This window comes from Jaculus jaculus, chromosome 2, assembly GCF_020740685.1.
Source record: "Jaculus jaculus isolate mJacJac1 chromosome 2, mJacJac1.mat.Y.cur, whole genome shotgun sequence".
Taxonomy (NCBI): Eukaryota; Metazoa; Chordata; class Mammalia; order Rodentia; family Dipodidae; genus Jaculus; species Jaculus jaculus.
In genome coordinates this window covers 44,418,503-44,444,574 of record NC_059103.1, presented here as the reverse complement: position 1 = coordinate 44,444,574, position 26,072 = coordinate 44,418,503, and the positions used below count along the sequence as shown (strand labels likewise).

At 44.1% G+C, this 26,072-nt stretch overlaps 1 protein-coding gene across 3 annotated transcripts in view; it reads left to right on the top strand.

Moving 5' to 3' along the window:
* Window positions 1-14,825: 14,825 nt before the first annotated feature.
* C2H18orf25 (chromosome 2 C18orf25 homolog) overlaps window positions 14,826-26,072 on the top strand; it is a 111,333-nt gene continuing 100,086 nt past the window's right edge. The window contains exons 1-2 of one of the 3 annotated variants that reach the window (XM_004656816.2): window positions 14,826-14,997; window positions 18,612-18,752. The gene's annotated coding sequence lies outside the window, so the exon portion shown is untranslated. Of the gene's footprint in view, window positions 14,998-15,712; window positions 15,768-18,611; window positions 18,753-26,072 lie in introns of those variants that run through there. The other 2 variants (XM_004656817.2, XM_045144536.1) reach the window with 2 other exon arrangements.

Sequence of the window (26,072 nt, the reverse complement as noted above, 5' to 3'; positions counted from 1 at the left end):
TTCCTAACACTTAACTTATTGGCTAGCGGAATATCCATGTTTCTACAAATAATGTAGATTTGTTGCAGAAAAGTTATTCTTTACTAAATGTACACATGTTGGGTCATAAGACCAGTGTTTTATGTATGTAGGCCTATGAGTAATGTAGGGAAAACAATATAGGAATCTGTTTGTGAGGTGCTTGCAATCTAATCAAGGATAACTCAAAATCTTGTGAAGAGATAAATGAGCAGTATTAAGCAGTGCCACATGCTTGTTAAAGACTAATGAATGTCAGATCATAGGTGACCGGGGTAAAATAGTCGGGAAGATGTTTTCCAGTCCAATTGGATATGCCACTATTGCACCTTTGTTGACTCTTTTGGCCTGGCTGGCCAAATTTAGGGCTTGCAGTATCCACTGTTGAGTATCTCCACCGGTGACTTCTTTCTCTCCCATGGAACTTCATGCAGTGTAGTTTTTTCCAGCTTTCTGTCAGCTGGTCTACATGGAGGAGGTTATCAGCTCAGTTCCAGCAGGATTTCTTGGTGACCTTGCAGCCCAAGCATATGGAGTCTTCAGCAATAGGGTTTTACCATCTATTCCTGGTAAGAAATCAAGAGCCTTGGCAATGGCTTGTAATGTTTTGGGGGTATCAGGGATCTTCCTGGCCAACAACTCACTGGAAGGTATCCCATCCCTGCTGAGCCATTGTTTCTAGTCCTGTCAGTGACACAAAAAAGCCAGAGGTCAGCTAGGAGCTCTCAGGCTCTCTTCAGGGCTCCACAATCCTAGAACCTCCACATGTTCACCATCTCTCCATCCCTGCATTTGGGGGAATTCATTATATAGCATGCATAATTAAATCCTTGGCCTTGGGTGAGAAGCCCCATGCAACTGAAGCAGGAGGATCTTGAATTTGAGGGCAAGCTAGACTATACAGCAAGACCCTATCTCAAACCCAAACTACTACTTAACAAATCACTGGCTTTTGGTAATTAAATTTCATCCCCTGCCTGCTCTCTTTCCTGGGCTTAGGGGTGAGAATTGAGGAAGGGGTGGAGAGTGAGGCTGAAAAAAAAATCAACAATATTCCTATCCTATCCTGAAGGTCTCTGGGGACCCTCCAGAGGTGATGTTATTAGCATAAACTCAGGTCAGGTTAAAGAGACGCCTAATGAATTCTAGACTGCTATCACTCCAGAAATCCCTATTGTGTAAGGAATCTGGGGCCAGGAAATGGTTAAAGTCCAGCTGTATATGCTGTATTTATTTATTTGCGCATGTGTATGTGTGTGTATGGGTGTACCAGGGTCTTTTGCCACTGAAACGGGATGCCTGTCCAGCTTTATGTGAGTGGCTGGGGAATTGAACCCTGAGCTGACATGCTTTGCACACAAGTTCCTTTAGCCACTGGACCATCACCCCAGGTCCCTGTATATATTTTTATTCTACCATTTATCCTGATATTTTTTGTGTGTGTGGGGTTTCGAGGTAGGGTCTCACTCTAGTCCAGGCTGATCTGGAATTCACTATGTAGTCTCAGGCTGGCCTCGAACTTCACAGCGATCCTCCTACCTGCCTCCCGAGTGCTGGGATTAAAGGCATGCATCACCACGCCCAGTGTGATGTTGTTCTTAAATTCCATAATGTTTAGAGTTAGGAGGGAGAGGTAGGGACTAGAGCCATTTTAAGAGTGTTTGAAGGGTTCCTAGGAATCTCACCATTTCTTCTTTTTAAAAAATATTTTATTTATTCTTTGTTTATCAGAGAGAGAGAAAGGCAGAGAGAAAGAGAGAGAGAGAATGGGCATACCAGGGCCTCTAGCCACTACAAATGAAGTCCAGACACATGAGCCACCTTGTGCATTTGGCTTACATGGATACTGGGGAATTGAACCTGGGTCCTTAGGCTTTGCAAGCAAGCGCTTTGACCACTAAGCAATCTCTCCAGCTCTCACCTTTTCTTCTTGAGCTGGGTGTTTCTTGTGGCCACCCAGACACAAGACAGTGTTAGGTTACAGATGCTGAGGACACACCCTGTATTTGGGCCTCTGTGGTAGCTTTGCATGTGCAGGATCTCTACCATTGTCAAATCCTTGTACTGACCTTCAGTGGAACTGCCAGCCTGGCTATCATGACCTATACTTCGTAATGTATATACTACAAGGCATGATCAGCCTGGCTAGAGTGAGACCCTACCTCCAAAAACCACACACAACAAAAGAAGGTATGACAAAGCTGCCCTGAAGATGAACAATTAAGATAGGATTGGGGCTGAAGGGGTGTCTTAGTGGTTAAGGCGCTTGCCGGCAAAGCCAAAGGACCCAGGTTTGATTCACAAGACCCACGTAAGCCAGATGCACCAGGCAGTGCACGCATCTGGAGTTTGTTTGCAACATCTGAAAGTTCTGGTGTGCCATTCTTTCTATTATAAATAAATAAAATAAAAAAGATAGGATTGATGGGCTGGGGAGATGGCTGAGCACTTGCCTGCAAAACCTAAAGGCCAGAGTTCAATTCCCCAGGACACATGTAAATCCAGATACACAAAGTGGCACGTGCATCTGGAGTTCATTTATATTGGCTAGAGGCAGGCCTTGACATGCCCATTCTGTCTCTTTCTCTCTGTCTCTCTCTGCTTGCAAATAACTAAATAATTTTATTTTTGAGGTAGGGTCTCACTCTAGCCCAGGCTGACCTGGAATTCACTATGTAGTCTCAGGGATGCCTCGAGCTCACAGCGATCCTCCTATTTCTGCCTCCCAACTGCTGGGATTAAAGGTGTGTGCTGCCATGCCCAACAAAATAAACATATATATGAATGACAGGATTCAAGAAATTACCTTACTTTGGGCTGGAGAGATGACTTAGCAGTTAAAGGCACTTGCTTGCAAAACCTGGTGGCCCAGTTTCAATTCCTCAGTTTGCACATAAAGCCAGATACATGCACATGCACCTGTAGTTCTTTTTACAATGGCAAGAGGCCCTAGCACTCCCATCCTACGCCTGACTTGAAAAAAAAATTATCTTGTAAATTGCCAACAACAACAACACAAAAAGCTGGGCGTGGTGGCTCACTTTAATCCCAGCACTCGGGAGGCAGAGGTAGAAGGATCACCATGAGTTTGAGGCCACCCTGAGGCTACATAGTGAATTCCAGGTCAGCCTGAGCTAGAGTGAGACCCTACCTCAGAAAACAAAAATAACAAAACAAACAAACAAAAAAAAAAAATTTTTTTAGCCTGGGTGATGGCACATGCCTTTGATCCCAACACTTTGGAGGCAGAGGTAAGGAGGATTGCCGTGAGTTTGAGGCTAACCTGAAACTACGTAGTAAATTCCAGGTCAGCCTGGACTAGAGTGAAACCTTACCTCAAAAAACAAAATACAGAAACAAACAAAAAATTATTAGCTGGGCATGGTAGTGCATGCCTTTAATCCCAGCACTTGGGAGGCAGAGGTAGGAGGATCGTCATGAGTTTGAGGTCACCCTGAGACTACATAGTGAATTCCAGGTTAGCCTGGGCTAAAATGAGACCCTACCTTGAAAAAAATTTATTCATATCTTATTTGTATGAGAGAAAGAGCAAGAGAGAGAAAGAGAGAGAGGCATATATATAGAGAGAATGGGTGTGCCAGGGCCTCTAGCCACTGCAAACAAATTCCAGATGCACATGCCACCTTGTGCATCTGGCTTATATACTTATGTAATTGAACCTCAATCCTTAGGCTTTGGAGGCAAGTGCTTTAATCTATAAGCCATTACTCCAGCCCCAATATTTTTATTTGTAAAGTGAGCAAGACAGACAGAAAGAATGGGTATGCCAGGGCCTGTAGCCAATGCAAATGATCTCCACATGCATGCACCCCTTTGTATATCTGGCTTTACCTGGGTACTGGGAAGTTGAATTCAGGTGGTTAGCTTTTGCAGGTAAGTGCCTTAACCACTAAGCCATCTCTCCAGCCTCACTTGAGATTTTCTTTTTTTTTTTTTAATTTTTATTAACATTTTCCATGATTACAAAATATATCCCATGGTAATTCCCTCCCTCCCCACCCCACGAGATTTTCTTAATCAAACTTCTACTGAATGTCATGGTCAAGACCAGCAGAAAGATGAATCCTAAGAGAGGTGTGGTGGTATACAGTTTTAATCCCAGCATTTAGGAGGCTGATGTAGGAGGATTGCTATGAGTTTGGGACAAGAAAAAAGAAAGATGAATCCTAGCCCACTGACCCTTCTGAAAGTAGGCAGGGAAAGGCTCAAGCCAACCACCCAGAAGACAAGTGGGAGCTCCGAGAGAAGAAAAGTCTAAGACTGAAGATTGGGAAAGAAGTAAAATGAAAGCACAGGGAAAGAGAGGGCATATCTAGCTTTTAGAAGCTGCCTGTTTGAAGTAATAAAGATTCTTTCCAGGTTGATAGAGAGCCCCCGAGACAGATTGTTGTTCTTTGAATATTCCAGGGGCTGTTGTTCCCTCCCCAAAGTTAGCTGCTCCACACATGTGGCCCCTATTCACAAGCATTATTGAGTGTGTCTTATCAAGGGATTTCTTTTTTTCTTTTTTGATTTCTCAAGGTAGGGTCTCACTCTAGCCCAGGCTGACCTGGAACTCACTATGTAATCTCAGGATAGCCTCAAACTCATGGCGATCCTCCTACCACTGCCTGGGATTAGAGGCGTGTGCCACCACGCCTGGCTATTGAGTGTGTCTTATCTTCCAGTTCCTGATGTCACTGGGATCTCACTCTGGACTCCTCTTGGCTCCCCTATACTTGGGAGTAGCAGAATTCAGACAAGATACTGAGAGAGTAGTGATGCAGGATTTGTGGGTTCAGAAGGGGTCCCCAGAATTTAGGAACCCCAAGTTTTAGAATCTTTCCTACTTTTAATAAAGAATTAATAAAGATGGACTCAAGAAGGATAAATAAATAAGTTTATTTAGGGGGAATTATCAATTTTGGGGTTTATTTAAGGGAGATTGGGATCTAGGAAGGCTAGAATAGAGTCAGAAACACATGGAAAGTGGGAAACACACCCTCATGTAGAAACACTACCTAGTTCATAAGATTCACTTAAGAGAAATTCCCATATTTCCATCAGCTGGGAACCTAGCATTCAGAACAACTAAGTTTATGGGGGACACCTGAATCAAACTGCCACATTATGCCCCTGGCCCCCATAAACTGATAACCATACATGATGTAAAATGCAATGCATTCAGTCTATCTTTAAAAGTCCTCATAGTTTTTATCAATTCCAACGATGTTCATATCTCCCCACAGTCCAACATCTTCTAACTGAGCCATAATACCAAAAAATCCTCCCCCCAAGTCCCATAGTAAACATTCACACTGCAAAAGATGGCATTGGGCTTAGCAAAGAAACATTCAATCAATACAAGATTTAAACAAACATCAAATTCTGTAACTCCAAGTCCAACAACTCTAGCCAGTGACAAATCACCAAGTCCAATAATTCTAACCAGCAACAAGTCTCTGGTATTCGATTCCCCTCCTCCAGCTAGGCTACTTACAGTCCTGGATAACTTCATCTGGGGCTGACAGCTTTTCTTAGCTCCCATCTCATGGTCCCATCTCCACTGGGTCTCCACTGCAATCCACAGTTCATCCTCATGGTTCCATTGGGTCTGCATGCAGGCATCCTGCAAACCTGCTTCATACTGCCCATTGCCATTTCCAAAACACAAGACCATGTTGCAAAGTCAATGACACTCAGTTTCCTGCATTTTTTATGCTCCACAATACCAGGTAGGGTGCCAATTTGTTAATCCAGGGGGAAATAAAGAAGACTTTGAAGAACAGGACACTCCTTGAGCACTCAGCCCCTTCAAAAGAATCTACATTCTTCCTGTTGCCCCAGTGCAGTTCAGCTGGCCCAATCTCAAAGGCTGCAATCTCTCAATTGCAGCTGAACAGGCAGAAGTTCACCCAAAGATTTTTTTTTTCCTGTGCCATATCCCTCTGCTCACACCAGTTCATTTTTCTATGCAAAGCAACCCTGCACAATTTCTCAGACACGGGCATAACAGCAAGCTTCTCACACAAACTGCTTCTAGCCCAGTCCAAGCAAGGCTCTTTCTCACCCTCATAAGCTACACCTCACATTCCATAGTTCTTACTGCATTTAGGTCTTTCAACTCTGACCAGAATTGTCCATCAAGCTGTACTTACAGCACCGCAATGCATCTCTTAGGCCAAGGTTTCAAGTCCTTCCACATTCCTCTAAAAAATCAGCTCCAAAAGGCCAAAGCCACACTGTCAGGTGTCTAGCAGCAATCCTACTACTCAGTACTAACTTTACTGCTGCAGTCAGGTTCACACAACCAAGAGCAGCTTGTGGGAAAAAGAGGCTTATTTTGGCTTATATGTTCAAGGGGTAGCTCCATGATGGCAGGGGAAAATGATGGTATAAGCAGAGGGTGGACATCACCAATATAAGATGGACAATAGCAACAGTAGAGTGTGCCAAACACTGGCAAGGGAAAACTGGCTATAACACCCATAAAACCGCCCCCAACAATATATTCCCTCCAGGAGGCATTAATTCCCAAATCTTCATCAGCTGGGAACCTAGCATTCATAACACCTAAGTTTATGGGGGACACCTGAATCAAACTGCCACAGTTACCCTGAGTTGAGAGAAATTAGACAGGTAACAGGCCTAGAGTTAGAAAAAGCACCCACATGGTAGATCAAGAGTGTAAGGAAAATATCCACATGGTAGATTCAGAGACCAGAGGAAAATCATACATGTAATTAAAGTGAGAAGTTACTCAAAACTGTTAAGCAGAGGTAAGTAGAAAAGTTCTCCCAGACCAAAAAACTACATTGTGCTCCACCCCCACCCAGGCTGAGTTAGGGGGAAGTCAGTATCATATGCATCCTTGTGGCTCAAGCAAAGAGACACAGGCAGAGTCAAGTACAGCCAGAAAAGCAGAGTGGAGCTGAGAGCCAGGTGGAGCTGGTGACATTAAGAAGACAGCAGCCTTTATAGACGTAGGGACGTGGAACATTTTTTTAGATGCTTATATGCCATTCGTATTTCTTCCTTTGAGAATGCTCTATTTAGCTCCATAGCCCATGTTTTGATTGGCTTGTTTGATTCCTTATTATTTAAGTTTTTGAGTTCTTTGTATATCCTAGATATTAATCCTCTATCAGATATATAGCTGGCAAAGATTTTTTCCCATTTTGTAGGTTGCCTCTTTGCTTTTTTCACTGTGTCCTTTGCAGTGCAAAATCTTTGTAATTTCATGAGGTCCCAGTGATTAATCTGTGGTTTTATTGCCTGAGCAATTGGGGTTGTATTCAGAAAGTCTTTGCCAAGACCAATATGTTGAAGGGTTTCCCTTACTTTTTCCTCTAACAGTTTCAGAGTTTCAGGTCTGATGTTAAGGTCTTTAATCCATTTGGACTTAATTCTTGTGCATAGAGAGAGAGAAGAATCTATTTTCATCCTTCTACAGATACATATTCAGTTTTCCCAGCACCATTGGCTGAAGAGGCTGTCTTTTCTCCAATGAGTATTTTTGGTATTTTTATCGAATATCTGGTGGCTATAGCTACCTGGACTTACATTTGGGTCCTCTATTCTGTTCCATTGATCTACATATCTGTTTTTGTGCCAGGACCATGCTGTTTTTGTTACTATGGCTCTTTAGTATAGATTAAAATCAGGTATGGTGATACCACCAGCCTTATTTTTGTTGCTCAGTATTATTTTAGGTATTCGAGGTTTTTCATGATTCCAAATGAATTTTTGGATTGTTTTTTTCTATTTCCATGAAGAATGTCTTTGGAATTTTGATAGGGATTGCATTAAATGTGTAGATTGCTTTTGGTAAGATTGCCATTTTCACAATATTGATTCTTCCAATCCAATAACAAGGGATGTTTTTTCACTTTCTAGTGTCTTCTGCAATTTCTCGCTTGAGTGTTTTAAAGTTCTCATTGTGGAGATTCTTTACTTCCTTGGTTAGGTTTATTCCAAGGTACTTTATTTTTTTGATGCAATTGTGAATGGGAGTGATTCTCTGATTTCATCCTCTGTGTGTTTGTTGTTAGGATATATGAAGGCTACTGATTTCTGTGTATTTATTTTGTATCCTGCTACATGGCTGTAGGTTTTGATCAGCTCTAACAGTTTGCTAGTAGAGTTTTTAGGGTCCTTTATATATGTCATCTTTATACATGTCATCTGCAAATAATGATAACTTGATCTCTTCCTTTCCAATTTATATCCCTTTTATGTTGTCTCTTGCCTTATTGCTATGGCTAAGACTTCCATAACTATATTAAATAAAAGTGGGGACAGTGGACACCCTTGTCTTGTTCCTGATTTTAGTGGAAAAGCTTCCAGTTTTTCCCCATTTAGTAATATGTTGGATGTAGGCTTGTCATAAATAGCTTTTTTATATTGAGATATGTTCCTTCTATTCCCAGTCTCTGTAGGACTTTTATCATGAAAGGATGTTGGATTTTGTCAAATGCTTTCTCTGTGTCTAATGAGATGATTATGTGATTCAACCCATTTATATAATGTATTACATTTATAGATTTGCGTATGTTGAACCATCCCTGCATCTCTGGGATAAAGCCTACTTGGTCAGGGTGAATGATCTTTTTGATATACTCTTGTATTCTGTTTGCCAATATTTTGTTGAGAATTTTTGCATCTATGTTCATGAGGGAGATTGGTCTGTAATTTTCTTTTTTGTTCTATCTTTGCCTGGTTTTGGTATCAGGGTGATGCTGGCTTCATAGAAGGGATTTGGTAGAATTCCTTCTTTTTCTATTTCCTGGAAAAGCTTAAGAAGCAATGGTGTTAGCTCTTCCTTGAAGGTCTGGTAAAATTCAGCAGTGAATCCATCTGGGCCTGGGCTCTTTTTAGTTGGGAGATTATTGATAACTGTTCAGATTTCCATGCTTATTATAGGTCTATTTAAGTGATTAATCTCATCTTGATTCAATTTAGGTAGGTCATATAAATCAAGGAAATCATTCATTTCTTTCAGATTTCCATACTTGATGGAGTATATGCTTTTATAGAATATCCCTATGACTTTTAAAATTTCTCTGAAATCTGTTGTGATGTTACCTTTTTCATCTCTAATTTTATTAATTTGTGTCTCTTGTCTCTTTCTTTTGGTCAGATTTGCTAAGGGTTTATCAATCTTGTTTATCCTTTCAAAGAACCAACTCTTTGTTTCATTAATTTTTGGATTTTTTTTGTTTCTATTTCATTAATTTCTGCCCTCATCTTTATTATTTCTTCCTGTCTACTGATTTTTGGTTTGCCTTGTTCTTCTTTTTCCAAGACTTTAAGGTGAAGCATTAGTCGTTTACTTGCAACCTTTCTAATTTCTTTCTTTCTTTTTTTTTTTTTTGAGGTTGGGTCTCACTCTAGCCCAGGCTGACCTGGAATTCATTATGGAGTCTCAGTGTGGCCTAGAACTCATGGCAATCCTCCTACCTCTGCCTCCTGAGTGCTGAGATTAAAGGTGTGTGCCACCATGCCTGGCTCTAATTTCTTAATATAGGCACTTAAAGCTATAAATTTACCTTTTAGAACTGCCTACTTATTTATTTTTGAGGTAGAGTCTTGCTCTAGCCCAGGCTGACCTAAAATTCATTATGTATCCTCAGGCTGGCCTTGAATTCACAGTGATCCTTCTACCTCAGCTTCCAGAATGCTGGAATTTAAGGCATGTGCTACCACGCTTGGGCTAGTTTTTGTTTTTTCAAAGGTAGGATCTTGCTCTACCTGGAATTTACTAGTCTCAGTGGACTCGAACTCATGGCGATCCTCCTACCTCTGCTGGGATTAAAGGCGTGAGTCACCATGCCTGGATTTTTTTTTTTTTTTAAATTTTAAAATATAAACTTATGTATATCAAGGATACATGGTCAAATTTTACCAACAGGACACAATTGAGAGCTCAGATTCTCTTGTTTTAATATACGTATTTTTCAGTATTAAGCTAATTAATGCATAGATGATCTTGTAATGAGATAAGGTCTCGCTCTAGCCCAGGCTGACTTGGAGCTCTCTCTGTAGCCTCAGGCTGGCCTGGAATCCATGGTGATCTGCCTCTTGAGTGCTGGGATTAAAATCAAGTGCCACCAATCCACTTATTTTAGGCAGACTGCAATATCTAAAGTGTCTGGTACAGAGATGCGTTTTCCTCTTCAGGTGATTGACAGGTCCACATGAAGGGAGGAGTAAGGGTGTGTTCCTGTTCTTTACTAGGTTTGATAGTAACTTTTGAAAAATATTTTTTATTTATTTGTAAGAGACATTAAGAGAGAGAAAGGGGTGGGGGGAGAATAGGCATGCCAGGGCCTCTAGCCACTGCAAACGAACTCCGGGTGCATGCATAACCATGTGCATCTGGCTTACGTGGGTTCTGGGAAGAGGAACCCAGGTCCTTAGGCTTTGTACCTGGGTCCAGGCAAGTGCCTTAACTGCTAAGCCATCTCTAGCTCATCTATGTTTTTTTTTTTAACCATACATTTTGTATATCTGTTTTTAAAATCTTTTATTTATTTATCTGCAAGCAGAGAGATACAAAGAGAGAGAGAGAGAAAATGGCTGTACCAGAGTCTTTAGCCACTGAATTCCAGATGCATGTGCCACTTTGTGCATCTGGCTTAAGTGGGTACTGGGGAATAGAACCCAGGTAGTTAGACTTTGCAGGCAAACACCTTAACCACTGAATAACCTCTCCAGGCCTGTTTCCTAGTTTTGACATCCTTGCAGGTTTGTGAATCTCAAATCTGCTTTTCTCGTTCAGTACAGGTTCACTGAGTGGGCCTGGGGCTAGCAGCCTTGAGGGCCGAGCAGGATTACAAGGGTTTCACCTTGTGCAATTCTCTCTGTCACATCAGCTGAGAAGAAATATGCACACCAGAAAGACCTGACATAAGATGTTATAATGGAAACCAATACATGTTGTGACGGGAAGCAGAGGTGATAGTTTCTATGGGGGTGTCAGAAGAGACCTCTCATTTCCGTGAGGGACCACTAAGTAACTCCCCTGGCAGGAAGACATTCCAAAGAGATACTTGTGCCCCTCTATTAAACTTTTAAAATATTTTTAAAAAAGATTTTATATTTATTTATTTATTTATTAGAGACAGAGAGAGGGAGAGAGAAAGCGAGAGAATGGGCATGCCAGGGCCTCCAGCCACTGCAGTGATAGGTGGGGCCACACCTTGACCATGACCTTGAAGATGCATTTGGGTGGGGGTTTTACTAGACTTCTTTGCCCACTTGTTGGCCACATTGAATACGTCTACTTTCTCTGATTTTCACTATTCCTTGCTTGTTTAATTGGCCTATTGAGGGCAGATGATTGAGCCTAGGCTATTAGAGCTGCCAGTTCTAACAACTCTAAGGGGGGGGGGGAGACAGACATAGAGAGATTGTGAGTGTACTATGTATTTTTCTACAATGTCAGACTTTATATTGACAATATATTCATGAAAATTTGGTAAGTAGTCCTACTTTCCTTGATAGGCAGGCCAGTGTAAATACAGGTTCTTTGTTCCCATTTTAATTACTAATAATAGCTCTCACATCACACATTATATATCACACAGTACATATATCTATATATATGCACATATTTAGGTTACAGAGTGGCTGTAAAGGGTTAAATGGCAAAGAGGCCAAGGATGCAGAAAGAGCTGTAAATAGGGCTGAGATAACAAACTGAGCTGGAGGTGTGCTGGAGAAATGGCTGTGGCTGTTACAGGACCATTCCTCATGGTCAGCTGCAGGAGCAAGGTGTGGTAGAGGCTGTAGAGCCGAAAGGCATGACTGGGTTGGAGTGGCCTGATGGACAGCAGGTCCAGATATGTGAACAGGAGGACAAACAGACAATAGTTTGAGTAGTTCTGAAGCCCTAGGACAGTCTGGAGTCCTCTTTTTGTAGGTCTCTTGATGAATACACCAGGTGGCCAGGTGTGGTGGCGCATACCTTTAATCCCAGCACTGGGGAGGTAGGAGGATCACTGTGAGTTCAAGGCCACCCTGAGATGACATAGTGAATCCCAGGTCAGCCTGGGCTACAGCGACAAAAAACTAAAAAATAAAAAAAACAAAAAAGCCAGGTGGTCAGATAATAGGTTGGTGGGACTAGCTTCATTACATTGTTAGCATCTTTCTGTTTATGAGGTCCAGGTAAGGGAGTTACACCCTTTCTTCAGGCTGTTGTGTTTGGTTCTTTGGCCTGCCTTTCCTGCTACAATTTTAATATGCCCAATTTACTCTGATAAATTTATAGACTGGTACCCTTTCAGCTCCCAAGAATAAGTCAGTCTGTGCCATGTGGGTGATGTTGGAGAGTGCCAATTACTTTACCCTCCAACACCATAATAGAGTCAAAAGCTGCTTGCAGAATACTATCTCTCAGAGCAAGGTAGTCTGAAAAACCTCAATTTTATACAATATGGTGTAACTGAGGGTAGGGCACAGTCTGGTCAACAGAGAGGTAGCTACTTACTGATTGATAAAACCCAACATTTGCATTTATTTCCATTTCTTTCTCCTTTTATAGTTTATGTTTAAAAGTTCAACGTTCTATATGGACCTAGTTTCATGGGTTCACTGTTTGGAAAGCGGGACATGACATGGGACTGGGTCTAAGAACAATTTACCCAAGGTCCACCTGAGCGATGCAAGGAGCAGAGAGACACGCTCTTCCCAACCACCCTTTGCCCCTCCTGGCTCCACGTTCGTGACATCCTTTTGTACTATTCCACTGTGGCTCTGGTTCCACGTGAACTTGTTGCTCTGGAAAACTGATCCCTCTGAGATGGAAATGTCACTGTATGGAAGGACTGTGAGTCTGTTTGCCTTAGGACTTCCAACGTGTGACTAAGAACACTGCCACCTAGGGCAGCCCTGTTTGAGAGTGTTCTCACTGAGCCAAGAACTGTGCTCGAAGCTTTACATCCATTGCTCACCTCAGCCTCACCCTCAGGACCACCGCAAAGCCCATTAAGAGGTCATCCTTACATACTATATTTATTTAACTTTTGACAGCTTCCATAATTATAGGCAATAAACCGTAATAATTCCCTCCCTACCTCCACTTTTCCCCTCACAGATCCACCCTCCATCATATCCCCACCCCTCTCAACCAGTCTCTCTTTTATTTTGATATCATCCTCTTTTACTCCTATTGTGAGGGTCTTGTGTAGGTAGTGCCAGGCACTGTGAGGTCATGGATATCCAGGCCATTTTTGTGTCTGGAAGACTGCATTGTAAGCTTTTTTCACCTTCCTATCAGCTGGTCTACATGGAGGAGGTTTTCAGCTCAGCTCCAGCAGGATTTCTCAGTGACCTTGCAGCCCAAGCATGTGGAGTCTCCAGCAATAGGGTCTTACTGTCTACTCCTGGTGGGAAACCAAGAGCTTCAGCAATGACCTGTAATGTTTGGGGGGCATCAGGGACCTCCCTGGCCAAGAACTCACTGGAAGGTATCCCATCCCTGGCACTGAAAATTTTCTAGTAACAATCTATAGCTTCTGTATGTGCCATTGTCCAAAAATGAAGGATTCCATATGACTTATTTTTAAAATATTTTTAGTTTTTACTTATTTACTTGACAGAGAAGGAGGGGGAGAGGGTGGGTGTGCCAGGGCCTCCAGCCACTGAGAACGAACTCCAGATGTGTGTGCCCCCTTGTGCATCTGGCTTACGTGGATTCTGGGGAATAGAACCTGGGTTCTTTGGCTTTGCAGGCAAATGCCTTATCCCTCCAGCCCCCATATGACTTATTCATACCCTCTTAGTTTTTTTTTTTTTTTTGAGGTAGGGTGTCACTGTAGTCCAGGCTTACTTGTAATTCATTATGTACTCTAAGAGTGGTCTCGAACTACAGCGATCTTCCTACCTCTCCCTCTCCCTCCCCAGTGCTGGGTTAAAGGCATGTGCCACCATGCCCAATCCTCTTAGATTTTGATTAACCTCTCCACCCTTCCTTTACTCAATCTCTTCTGACCTCACTTAGGTAATTTCTTTTATTTATTTATTTATTTATTTTTTCTAGGTAGGGTTTCACTCTAGCTCAGGCTGACCTGGAATTCACTATGTAGTCTCAGGGTGGCCTTGAACTCACAGTGATTCTCTTACCTCTGCCTCCCGAGTGCTGGGATTAATGACATGTGCCACCACGCCTGCTTTGAGATTTATTTTTTTTAAAAATTTTATTTATTTGCAAGGAGAAAGAGAGAGAGAGAGGGAGAGAGGAAATGAATCTGGGTGCACCAGGGCCTCTTGTCACTGCAAATGAACTTCATCATGCACATACCACTTTGTGATCTGATTTTATGTGGTTACTGGGGAATTGAACTTAGGCCTTCGGGCTTTGCCAGCAAGTACCTTTTAACCGCTGAGCCATCTGTCCAGCCCCATACTGTATTTGTTGATTTACATCTACTGAACCATCCCTGCGTCTGTGGAATGAAACCCACTTGGTTGTGGTATATAATCCTCCTCATCCTAAAGGTGCTTTTAGGGAGCCCGACCTTGAGTTGTAATTTTATTCTCAGCATCTTTTTCTCTTCTGGAAGCTAAAAATGCCAAGTGGCCTGGGAACCATCCTACCCTTCTTCAGGCCCCAGGTCCCCCTCGATCCCTCCCCACCCGCTTCTTAAGGATGGGCCTGCAAAACAGGGTGTCATCCTTCCCAGGGCGAGGTGCCAATCTGGGGAGACTGCAGAGGTGGGAATGGTGGGGCGTCTGAAGCGGGGTCCCCCGGAGGAGCACGTCACCAGCAGGTGGCGCGGTATTCGCGAGGCGTGCGGTGTTCCCCCGCCGCAGAAACTTGAACAGGACGTTAGTGCCACCGATCGAGAGGAGCTGTGTCCCGGGGCCGAGGAGAGCCGAGCTGCCAGCTCCCGCGGAAAAGCGGACACGAGACAAGACGGATTCCGGGCTGGAGTGACTCAAGAATTTCTGTCATCGGAAAGGCTTCGGGAGTGGGTGAGTGTCGGGCAGCGCACGGCAGGGGTGGGGGGGAGAGAGAGAGAGAGAGGAGAGAAAGAGAGAGAGAGAGAGGGAGAGAGAGAGAGAGTGAGAGGGAGAGAGAGAGAGAGTGTCAGAGTCAGAGTCGTCCCCTTTCGGCATTAACCTTAATTTGCACCGACGTTTCTGCATGGAAGCCGCTTGATCTGGAGGGAGCGCGGGAAAGAAGCCCGGGAAACCGGCGTCCTGGCGCCCGCGCCCCCCTGCGTCTCTGTCGGCCGAGGAAGGGGGGGGGGGGAGGGAGGGCGGGCAGGAGCGGTATTCCCCGCCACCAGGGGGCGCTGCGCCGCCTTCTCCGGGCCTCCGGCGCCGAGTTCCCCGCGAAGCCGCCGCGGCGGGCCGCTCTAGGCAGCGGGGCCGCGGCTCTGTGGTTCCGGGCGGAAGTGAGGCGCAGAGCGGAACGGCCTCTGGTGACATTTTTCTCCGGGGCGGCGCGGGCGACAGAAGGGAATTGGGTGGCGGTGGTTGCGGAGGCGGCGAGGTTTTTTTTTTTTTTTTTTTTTTTTTTTTTTCTTCTTCCCCCTTCCCTTTGGCTCCTGCAAGAAGCTTGCTCCTCTCTGCTCGCCGCCGGCCGTGTTGCTGAGGAAGAGAGGGCGGCGGCGGCGGCGGCCATCGCGTCCCGAGTCACCGGCGGCCCGGAGAGTGCCTTGCCGGCCGGCCCAGCGTTGAGGGGCGGGGGGATCCGGTGCGTGCCCCGACGGGGCGCGCGGGGCCGGCGAGGCTCGCAGGTGAGGCTGGGAAGGGGCCCGAGCGGGCGGCTGGGGAGGGCGGATTGCGGGCGCTGGAGGAGGAGGAGCAGGGGGAGGAGGACTCTGCGGCGTCCGGGCGCTGGAGGAGGAGCGGGGGGGTCACGGCGGCCTCGGGTCTCCCCCACCCCCCCGGAGGACTTGGCGGGAGGCGCGGCCCACCAGCCTCGCCTGGCCCACCGCTGGTGACCCTCGCGTCCTCCGGGGGCCTTTGCCGGCCCGCGGGCGCCCAGAGCAGGCTGAGGACCTGCCGCCCTCTCCCTCCCCTCCTCCGCCCCCCCGGGCCGCGCGGGGACGTAGCGGCTCTGCGGCCCTGGAGTTGTGTGTGTCGGGGCAACTTTGCGTCCCCGGCCCGTGGGAGAAACACAGGCAGCAGCTGCAGCTCCGCCAACTCGGCCGCCCGGGGTGCAGGGCCGTGGGGGGGGGGCACGAGTGGCGCTGTCCCCTGCCCGTGCCGCGCACTGTTCCCCCACCCTCTGCGCCTTCGGCCGTGGCCTCGGAAGAACGAGAAAAATAAATAAATAAAGAGGGGGGGCGGAGCGGCTTTTTTAGGCTTGGTGCTGCCTGTCTCTGGCCATTTCTATGATTGTCAGTCCGCTGGCGCCTCGGATCAATGGAGATGATGGATCCGTCTCCAAAACGGACTCGGCAGTTGGTCAACTTTTCTTTAAAAGCTGGCGAAGATGTACTCTTGACGATCCCTTGGTTAAAGACATAACTTGCCTTCCCTGATGTCGCAGAGTTTTCCCAGTATCACTTTCCATTGCATTTCTTTTTTTTTGAAAAATATTTGTTTATTTGCAAGCGGGGAGAGAGGGGGGAGGGGGGAATGCATGGGCGCGTCAGAGCCTCCACCCACTGCAAACGAACTCCAGATGCATGTACCACTTTCTGCTTCTGGCTTTACATGGGTACTGGGGAATGGAACCCAGGTCGCTACGCTTTGCAAGCAAGAGCTTTAACCGCGCCACGAATGTCTTGTGTGTCGTGCCGTTAATGCACAGCACTCATCCCCCCCCCATCGGAACCATATGTCATTCATTCTGCTGATTCTGGGTTCTGTATTCCACTAGCAATCAGAGCACTGAGTTTTGATTTGACAAGCTTTTAGAAACCTACAATTGACAGTTGTTACCTGACACTTTGAAAAATTATAGTGGTAGCTGTTTTTATTTATTTTTAGTTGGAAGTAAAGTATTTTGCCTGAATATAATACCAGTGGTCCTGTTACCTCTGCCTCTGTGTACTTGGATTAAAGGTGTGTGCCACCACACTTGCCTGCTTTTAAAATTTTTATATTTCTATTTCTGACTACTTTAGATCTCTTAACTAAGTTAGGTGTGGTGGCTTATATCTATAATCCTTGTACTTGGGAGGCTGAGGCAGGAAGATTGCCTCCAGTTCAGGGCCAGCCTGGGCTACAGATTGAGTTCCAGGCCAGCCTAGGGTACAATGTGAGAACCTGCTTCAAAAATAAATTAATAAATAGATCTATTTCTTACATAATTAGCAATTTCTTTTTTCTTCTTTTTAGCATCTTGCTCTAGCACAGGCTGACCTGTAATTCACTATGTAGTCTCAGTCTCAAACTCACACCATTCCTCCTACCCCTGCCTCCTGTGTGATGGAATTAAAGGTGTGTGTCGCCATGCCCAGCTGGAATATAATTTGTTTTTAATATTTTATTTATTTGAGAGAGAGAAAGAGAGAATAGAATGGGTGCACCAAGTCCTCTAGCCCCTGCAAACAAATTCAGGTGCATGTGCCACTTAGTGCAGCTGGCTTTTTGTGGATACCAGGGAATCAAACCTGGGTCCCTGACTTTGCAGGCAAGTGCCTTAACCACTGAGCAATCTCTCCAGCCTTGAAATGTAAACATTAAAAAAAAATTGTTCATTTGAGACAGAGGAAAGGAGGAGAGTATGGACATGTCAAAGCCTCTGGCCACTGCAGATGAACTCCAGACGCATGCACCACTTTGTGCATCTGGCTTTACATATATACTGGGAAGTTGGGCCCTGGGTGACAGTCTTTGTGAGCAAACGCCTTTAACCAGTGAACCATCTCCCCAGCCCTAGAATGTGAATTTTTTAAAAGATAGGGGTCTCATAGCCCAGGCTGTCCTGCATCTTTTTTTCTGTTTTTCAAGATAAGGTTTCACTCTAGCCCAGGCTGACCTGGAATTTTCTGTGTAGTTTAAGAGCAGCCTTGAACTCAAGCGGACCTCCTACCTCTGCTTCCCGAGTGCTGGGATTAAAGGAGTGTGCCACCACACCCAACTCTGCCCTGCATCTTGTGACTCCTCTGCCTTGTCCTCTCTGGTGCTAGGATTATAGGTGGATGTCACAAAACCTAGTAAGATGAGAATTATTTCAAAAAATTTTTCCTTATTAATTTTCGAGTTCAGTGAGTAGAAATTGCATTGGTATTATTCATTTATTTATTTTTTCCAGTGCTGAGGATCTGATCAGGGCATTATATATGCTAGGTAAGCAATACATCCTTAGCCCATGATTTTTTTTTTTTTTTCCTAGGTAGGGTCTCACTGTAGCCCAGGCTGACCTGGAATTCACTATGTAGTATCAGGGTGGCCTTGAACTCACAGTGATCCACCTACCTCTGCCTCCCAAGTGCTGGGATTAAAGGTGTGTGCCACCATGCCCAACTCTCATGATTCATTTTGGATTGATTATTGATCATCATGCCAAAAATTTTTGATAGTTACTTTTCTTTAATTGTCTTGAATTTTAATTTGACTGTTGTCACAAAACTTTTAAAAATCCTTTCAGCCTTTCTTTTCTAATGGTGCTCTCTTTATTCTTTCAGAACTATTACTGAACTTAAGGAAAAAGCAGTGCTTCTTGTGTGGGCAGCGCCTCAGAAGAGTGGGATTGATGCTTAGTCAGTTTTCGCACTCAGCCTACAGGGCCTTGTGGTAAAAGGAAGGAGCAGGGTGAAACCAAAAAGGTACCTTATTCTTATTCTCTATATTTCTGAACTGCTTGGAGAGGAAATGTGTACATGTTACAGACTTATCAAAACATTGGTAGCAGCTGAGAATACGAAATGTGATTTTGAAATACTTTAAAGTAGCCTATATGACTCAGGTTTGATTGCTGCTCTTATTCAGGATTTCTGGTTTAACTTGTTTTTTGTCGTAAATTTTGTTTGTGTTCTTTTTCATGTCTGTTTACAAAAAAGGAACCTCATTTCTCTTTGGTCAGACTCTGTCCTTGATAGTCAATAGATAGTGTAAATCCATAAGGTATAAATTTAGCTTTATTTAAAAGTATACCTGGCCCTTTTTTTTTCTTTTTTACTTTTTTCTCTTTGGTTTTTCAAGGTAGGGTCTCACTCCAGCTTAGGCTGACCTGGAATTCACTGTGTTTTCTCAGGGTGGCCTTGAACTCATGGCAATCCTCCCACCTCTGACTCGTGAGTGCTGGGCTTAAAGGCATGAGCCACCATGCCTGGCCAAAAGTGGAAATCATATATTTATTTAGTTATTAGAGGCAAGAGAGAGGGAGAGAATGGATGTGCCAGGGCTGCTGGCCATTTCAAACAAACTCCAGACACATGTGCCACCTTGTGTATCTGGCTTATATGGGACCTGGAGAATCAAACCTGGGTCCTTAGGCTTTGCAGACAAGTGCCTTAACCACTAAGCCATCTTTCCAGCCCCCAAAGTGGAAATCTATTAGTAGTCCTTACTTTGTGTGAATGTGGGATGAATTTATACACCAGGTTGAGACCCTATTTCCTGAATGCTCAAGTGACAGGTGGGGATGGGTACATAGTTAAGAGAAGCAGTTTTTTCCTAAGGAACTCAGGAGAAAGTATGATGTTAGGCGAAAAAGTACTGCATAACAAAAATTACAGCACAAATCTAGTCTTTTTTTCTTTTCTTTTTCTTTTGTTGTTTTGAAGTAGGGTATTGCTCTAGCCCAGGTTGACTTGGGAATTTAGTCTCAGGGGAGCCTTGAACTCTCAGCAATCCTCTGCCTCCCAAATGCTGATACTAAAGGTATGCACCACCATGCCTAACTTAGTCCTTTTTCTTTTTTTTTTATTTAAAGATTTTTATCTATTTATTTGAGAGTGACAGAGAGAGAAAGAGGCAGATAGAGAGAGAGAGAATGGGCACGCCAGGGCTTTCAGCCACTGCGAACAAACTCCAGATGCGTGCACCCCTTGTGCATCTGGCTAATGTGGGTCCTGAGGAATCGAGCCTCGAACCGGGGTCCTTAGGTCCACAGGCAAGCACTTAACTGCTACACCATCTCACCAGCCCTAGTCTTTTCTTAAATAAGGTATTTGGAAAATAGCGTCTTTTTAAACAATCAATATTTTTATTTATTTGCAAGCAAGGGGCATGGATAGAGAGGAGAGAGAGAGAATATGGGTGCACCAGGGCCTCTAGCTGCCACTAACAAACTCCAGATGCATGTGCCACTGTACATCTGGCTTTATGTGGGTACTAGAATTGGACCCAGGTCGTTAGGCATTGCAGGCAAATGCCTTAACCCATGAGCCATCTCTCTAGTCCAACATCTTTATTCAGTGGGTTTCTCAGTTTTAAAGAGAATGGCTGGAGACTACAAGGTTCTTTTGTGTACTGTCAGTTCGTTTTTTTTTTGTTTTTTTTTTTTTTTTGGTTTTTCGAGGTAGGGTCTCACTCTAGCCCAGGCTGACCTGGAATTCACTATGGAGTCTCAGGGTGGCCTTGAACTCACAGCGATCCTCCTACCTCTGCCTCCCGAGTGCTGGGATTAAAGGCGTGCGCCACCACGCCCGGCTCGTTTTTTTTTAAAAATTATTTATTTATTTATTTGAGAGCGACAGACACAGAGAGAAAGACAGATAGAGGGAGAGAGAGAGAATGGGCGCGCCAGGGCTTCCAGCCTCTGCAAACGAACTCCAGATGCGTGCGCCCCCTTGTGCATCTGGCTAACGTGGGACCTGGGGAACTGAGCCTCGAACCGGGGTCCTTAGGCTTCACAGGCAAGCGCTTAACTGCTAAGCCATCTCTCCAGCCCTGTCAGTTCATTTTTTAAAATTTGGGTTCTTTTTTTATTTTAATAATTTTTGACATATTGGGTCTTGAGTTCTGACTATAGTTCAAAGAGCAAACAAATTAAGCCTGTTAAAATTTTCTTATAGCTGGTATTCATAAAAATGTATATAAACTAGAGTTGTAGGAGCTGGGACAGATGGCTCAGTAGTTAAAAGTGCTTGTTTGAGCCCAGTGTGGTGCTGCACGCCTTTAATCCCAGCATGGTTAATGTTAGAGAAATAAGATACTGACAATGGTGTCAGAAGTTGTTTTTGAAACTTTGTTGTCTGATTAAAAAAAATAACTTTCATGATGTCTAGAGTTAGCATTTTAATTGCCTTATAGTTACACAAAGGTATTGATGAGGATAGGGTTGTTGGATGTGGATTATAAAGGCTAGGAAGGGGTTGAGGAGATGGCTCAGTGTTAAATGTGCTTGTTTGCGTGCTGGAGAACTGGTTCAGCGATTAAGGTGCTTGCCTTGCAAAGCCTAACTATCCAGGTTCGATTCTCCAGTACCACATGAAGCCACAAAGTGGTGCATGCATCTGAAGTTCATTTGCAGTGGCTGGCAGCCTTGCATGCTCATTCTTTCTGTCTCTTGCTCTCTCTACCTGCTTGCAAATGAATAAAATAAAAATATTTTTAAAAAGTGTTTGTTTGCCTGGGTATGGTGGTGCATGCCTTTAATCCCAGCACTTGGGAGGCAGAGGTAGAGGATTGCTGTGAGTTTGAGGCCACCCTGAGACTCCATAGTGAATTCCAGGTCAGCCTGGACTAGAGTGAAACCCTACCTTGAAAAACCGAAAAAAAAAAAAAAAAAAAAGAGTGTGTGTTTGCAAGCCCATTGACTGACTGGGGTTTGGATCTCCAGAACCCACATAAAACCTGAAGCAAGTTAACACACGCATCTGAAATTTCAATGCATATGTGGCAGTAGGAGCAGACTAGAGAATTCTGACACTCATGGGCTAGCTAGCATTTGCAGTGGCGCAAACCCTGCCTCAAACAAGGTGGAAGGTGAGGACTGATAGTGCAGTGTTGTGCTCTGGCCTCCACATGTGCACTGTGATGGCACATGCATGTCATACATGTGCACAAGTACACATGCACATACACACTCACACAGTAAGGTTCTAGGAAAAGAGGATTGCTTTACTTTATTAAGGGCAAGAACCTTGGGGTTGGGGATATGGCTCAGCAGTTAAAGGTGCTTGCTTGCTAACTTGCTGGCCTACGTTCAGTCTCCTAGCCACCCATGTAAAGTAGACTAGCATTCATTTGCAGTGACCTTGGTGTGCCCATACACACCACACAAGTGCAAATTAAAAACAAAAACAACAAAAAAGCTGGGCACTGTGGCTCAAACCTATAATCCCAGTACTTGGGAGGTTGAGGTAGGAAAATCACTGTGCATTCAAGGATTGCCTGGGATTTCAAATCAGCCTGGGCAAGAATAAGACCTTCCTTATCCCCTCTCCCAGTAAAAAGAACAAAAACCTCATGTAGTTAACAATTTGTTACTATGAGCCTGAGGATCTGTATAGTAGATAGATATTTGGCAGCATTTTTCTCCAGAGCCTGAGGTCCTAGCCAATGTGGTAACCTCTCTTTATGAAGATTGTATTCTGAGGGAACTAGGAAATTGCTAGACCTGGGAAATCTTTGAGGAATTTAGAACTAGCTCTTAAATTCTTGATTTGTAGTAGTGGTACTTTTGAGTGAGCATGTTAGAAGGTCTCTAGTAAGCCTCTGTGATTTCTTTCATTGGTTTCTTACTTGATTGGGAGCCATGGTTCAAGGCCAGGCACAAGGCAGCAGTGGTAGAGTCTGCAGCGTGGAGTGACTTCAGCAGCCCTTATCACTCATGGCCTATTTATAGGGCTTGTATCAGTGGAGAAGAGGTTGGCTGGCAGACAAGCAGAGTTGCCTTCGTGCTTGCAGTCTCACAATTTGTACTGCATTCTAGGTAGGCTGCAGCCAGTATTCTTTGGGTGATTCCTTTCAACTTCATTAATTTTAGCATTCTTACGTGTTCTATCCTTTTGGCACTCATTTGTCAGTCAACTTTACCACTGAAGGAGAGAAAACCAAACATGCTAATCACAATGAAAGATGATAATAACTTCACATGTCATATCAACATTCAGAGTTCTTCACTATTTCACAAATGTGTTTATTTAAATGTTTATTTGAGAGAGAGAGAGAGAGACAGACAGACAGAGAGAGGATGACACAGAGTGAGTGTGCACACCAGGGCCTCCTGCCACTGCAAATTAACTCCACATGCATGTGTCACTTTTGGTATCTGGATTTCTGTGGTTACTGGGGAATCAAACTTAGGTTGTCAGACTTTGCAAGCAAGCAACTGTAACTGCTGAGCTCTCTCTAGCCCCATAAATATGCTTCCTCTCCTCCCCCGAGGTAGGGTTTCACATTAGCCCAGGCTGACCTGGAACTCACTGTGTAGTCTCAGGATGGCCTCGAACTCATGGCAATCCTTATCTCTGCTTCCTGAGTGCTGGGATTAAAGATGTGTGCCACCATGCTCGGCTATAAATATGTTTTTAAAAAATATTTATTTGACAGACACAGAGAGAGTGTATATGGGTATGTGTCAGGGCCTCTTGCAGCTGCATATGAACTCACTTTCACTGCATGACATTTTGTGTGTCTTTTTAAAACTTTTATTTATTTATTTTTAAATATTTAATTTATTTATTTGACAGAGAAGGAGGGAGAGAGAGAGAATGGGCATGCCAGGGCATCCAGCCACTGCAAACTCCAGATGTGTGCACACCCTTGTGCATCTGGCTAACATGAGTCCTGGGGAATTGAACCTGGGTCCTTTGGCTTTGCAGGCAAACACCTTAACACTAAGTGGTCCCTCCTGCCCAAGTTTTGTTTATTCTTTATTTATTTAAGAGAGAGAGAGAAAGAGAGAGAGGCAGATAGAATAGATGTGCCAGGGCCTTCAGCCTCTGCAGACAAGCTCCAGACGCATGCACCACCTTGTGCATCTGGCTTACGTAGGTCCTGGGGAATAGAACTTGGGTCCTTTGGCTTTGCAGGCAAGTGTCTTAACTGCTAAGCCATCTCTCCAGCCCCTTGTGTGTTTAAAGTTTTTAATGTGGATAGTGAAGAATTGGATCTGGACTGCAGGCTTTGCAAGAAAGTGCCTTTAACTGCTGAGCCATCTCCCCAGCCTCTAATGTGTTTTTATAGTAATTTAGATCAAGAGCCAGATATGGTCTATGTATTATTTTGTAACCTGTAGCTTCCCTTTCCTTTTCTTTTTCTCTTGCACAATTGTTTATGAAGAAACTGAAGCGTTTTCCCACAGTCTGAATTTGTTAGTTCTATTCCTATTATGGTAAACATGTTCCTCTGACCAGGTATTTTTTGGTAATTGGTCTTATATTTGACGACCTGACAAGTTCAGGTTCGGTGATGTATAGTTATTTTGTCAAGTTTTTTTCTTGTGAGGAGACTTTCTAGATGATGCTGAGTGCTTGCATCAGAGACACACAGTGTTCCATTCTGTCTGTGATGTTAGCAGTGTGTGTGTGTGTGTGTGTGTGGGGGGGTGTCTTTGTCCAGCTCCATTAATGAATTACAATGGAGTCTTTAGTTGTGTTTGGTTTATGACTTCTGTAGTCCTTTCTTCCTTTTGAGAGTTAGGAAAGGATAAGTTGCTGGGAAGAAAAGAGCTATAATGTAATTTGGTAGGGGTTTTATTTCCATTCTAATCTTTGGTTCCTGCATTGTTCACATTATCCATGCTATAGCTTCTTATTGGAAAAATGAACTCCAAATCCTGGCAAAAAATTTAAAGAAGTTGTTGGGAAACAAAATTGTGTTAAGGTATTAGTGTTTTATTTATTTTTAATATTTTATTATTATTTATTTGAGAGAGAGAGAATTGGTGTGTGTGGCCTTCATCCACTGCATATGAACTCCAGATGCATCTGGCTTATGTGGGTCCTAGGGAATTGAACCTGAGTTCTTTGGCTTTGCAGGCAAGTGCTTTATTTTTTTGGGAGTACTGTTATTGTTTGGCTTGATAACATACAGTACTTGGGAGATGGATACCACAGGATCAGGTGTGGAGCCCAGCTAGACTATGTGAGACCCTGTTTCAAAAAAAACCAAAAACAAGCAAACTACTATTGTTTCAGTGTTTACACATTGATTTGGGAGCATCACAGTTACAAATTTAATGTATTCTTTTCCTGAGCTCAGAAGGAGGGCCCTATGTGATTCATAGCAAAATGCTACAGCCTTATTCTGGGGCGTGGGAATTGTGACCTAAGCTTTTTAGTTTAGTGAATCTGGTTTTGCATCCTTTTTAAAGTTCTGGTGATGCTAGGAAACTAACCCAGGGGCATGTACATGGGAGTCAAGTGCTGTGCCACTGACCTCCTTCCCAGCTCTGGTTTTTGTATCTTTACATAAATGCACAAATCTACAATCTTTTTTTATTTTTTATTTTTCGTTTATTTATTTATTTATCTTTTTGGTTTTTCGAGGTAGGGTCTCACTCTAGCCCAAGTTGACCTGGAATTCACTATGGAGTCTCAGGGTGGCCTTGAACTCACGATGATCCTCCTACCTCTGCCTCCTGAGTGCTTGGGATTAAAGGTGTGCACCACCATGCCCAGCTTTTTTTTTTTTGGTTTTTCGAGGTAGGGTCTCACTCTGGTCCAGGCTGACCTGGAATTAACTCTGTAGTCTCAGGGTGGCCTTGAACTCATGGCGATCCTCCTACCTCTGCCTCCCGAGTGCTGGGATTAAAGGCGTGTGCCACCACGCCCGGCTTCCAGCTTTTTTTTTTGAGGTAGGGTCTCTGTTGCAGTCAGGATCACTTTGCTGGCAGAAATCACCTGACCAAGAGCAGCTTTTGGAGAGAAAAGGATTTATTTTGGCTTACAGACTCAAAGGGAAACTCCATGATGGCAGGGAAAACAATGGCATGAACAGAGGGTGGACATCACCCCCTGGCCAACATAAGGTGGACAGTAGCAACAGGAGAGTATGCCAAACAGTGTCAAGAGGATACTGGCTATAACGCACATAAGCCCGCCCCCCAAAATACACTGCCTCCAGGAGGTGTTTGGTCACAAATTTCTATCAGCTGGGAACCTAGCATTCAGGATACCTAAGTTTATGGGGGACACCTGAATCAAACCACCACAGTCTGGCTCTAGCCAGGCTTACCTAGAATTTACTATGTA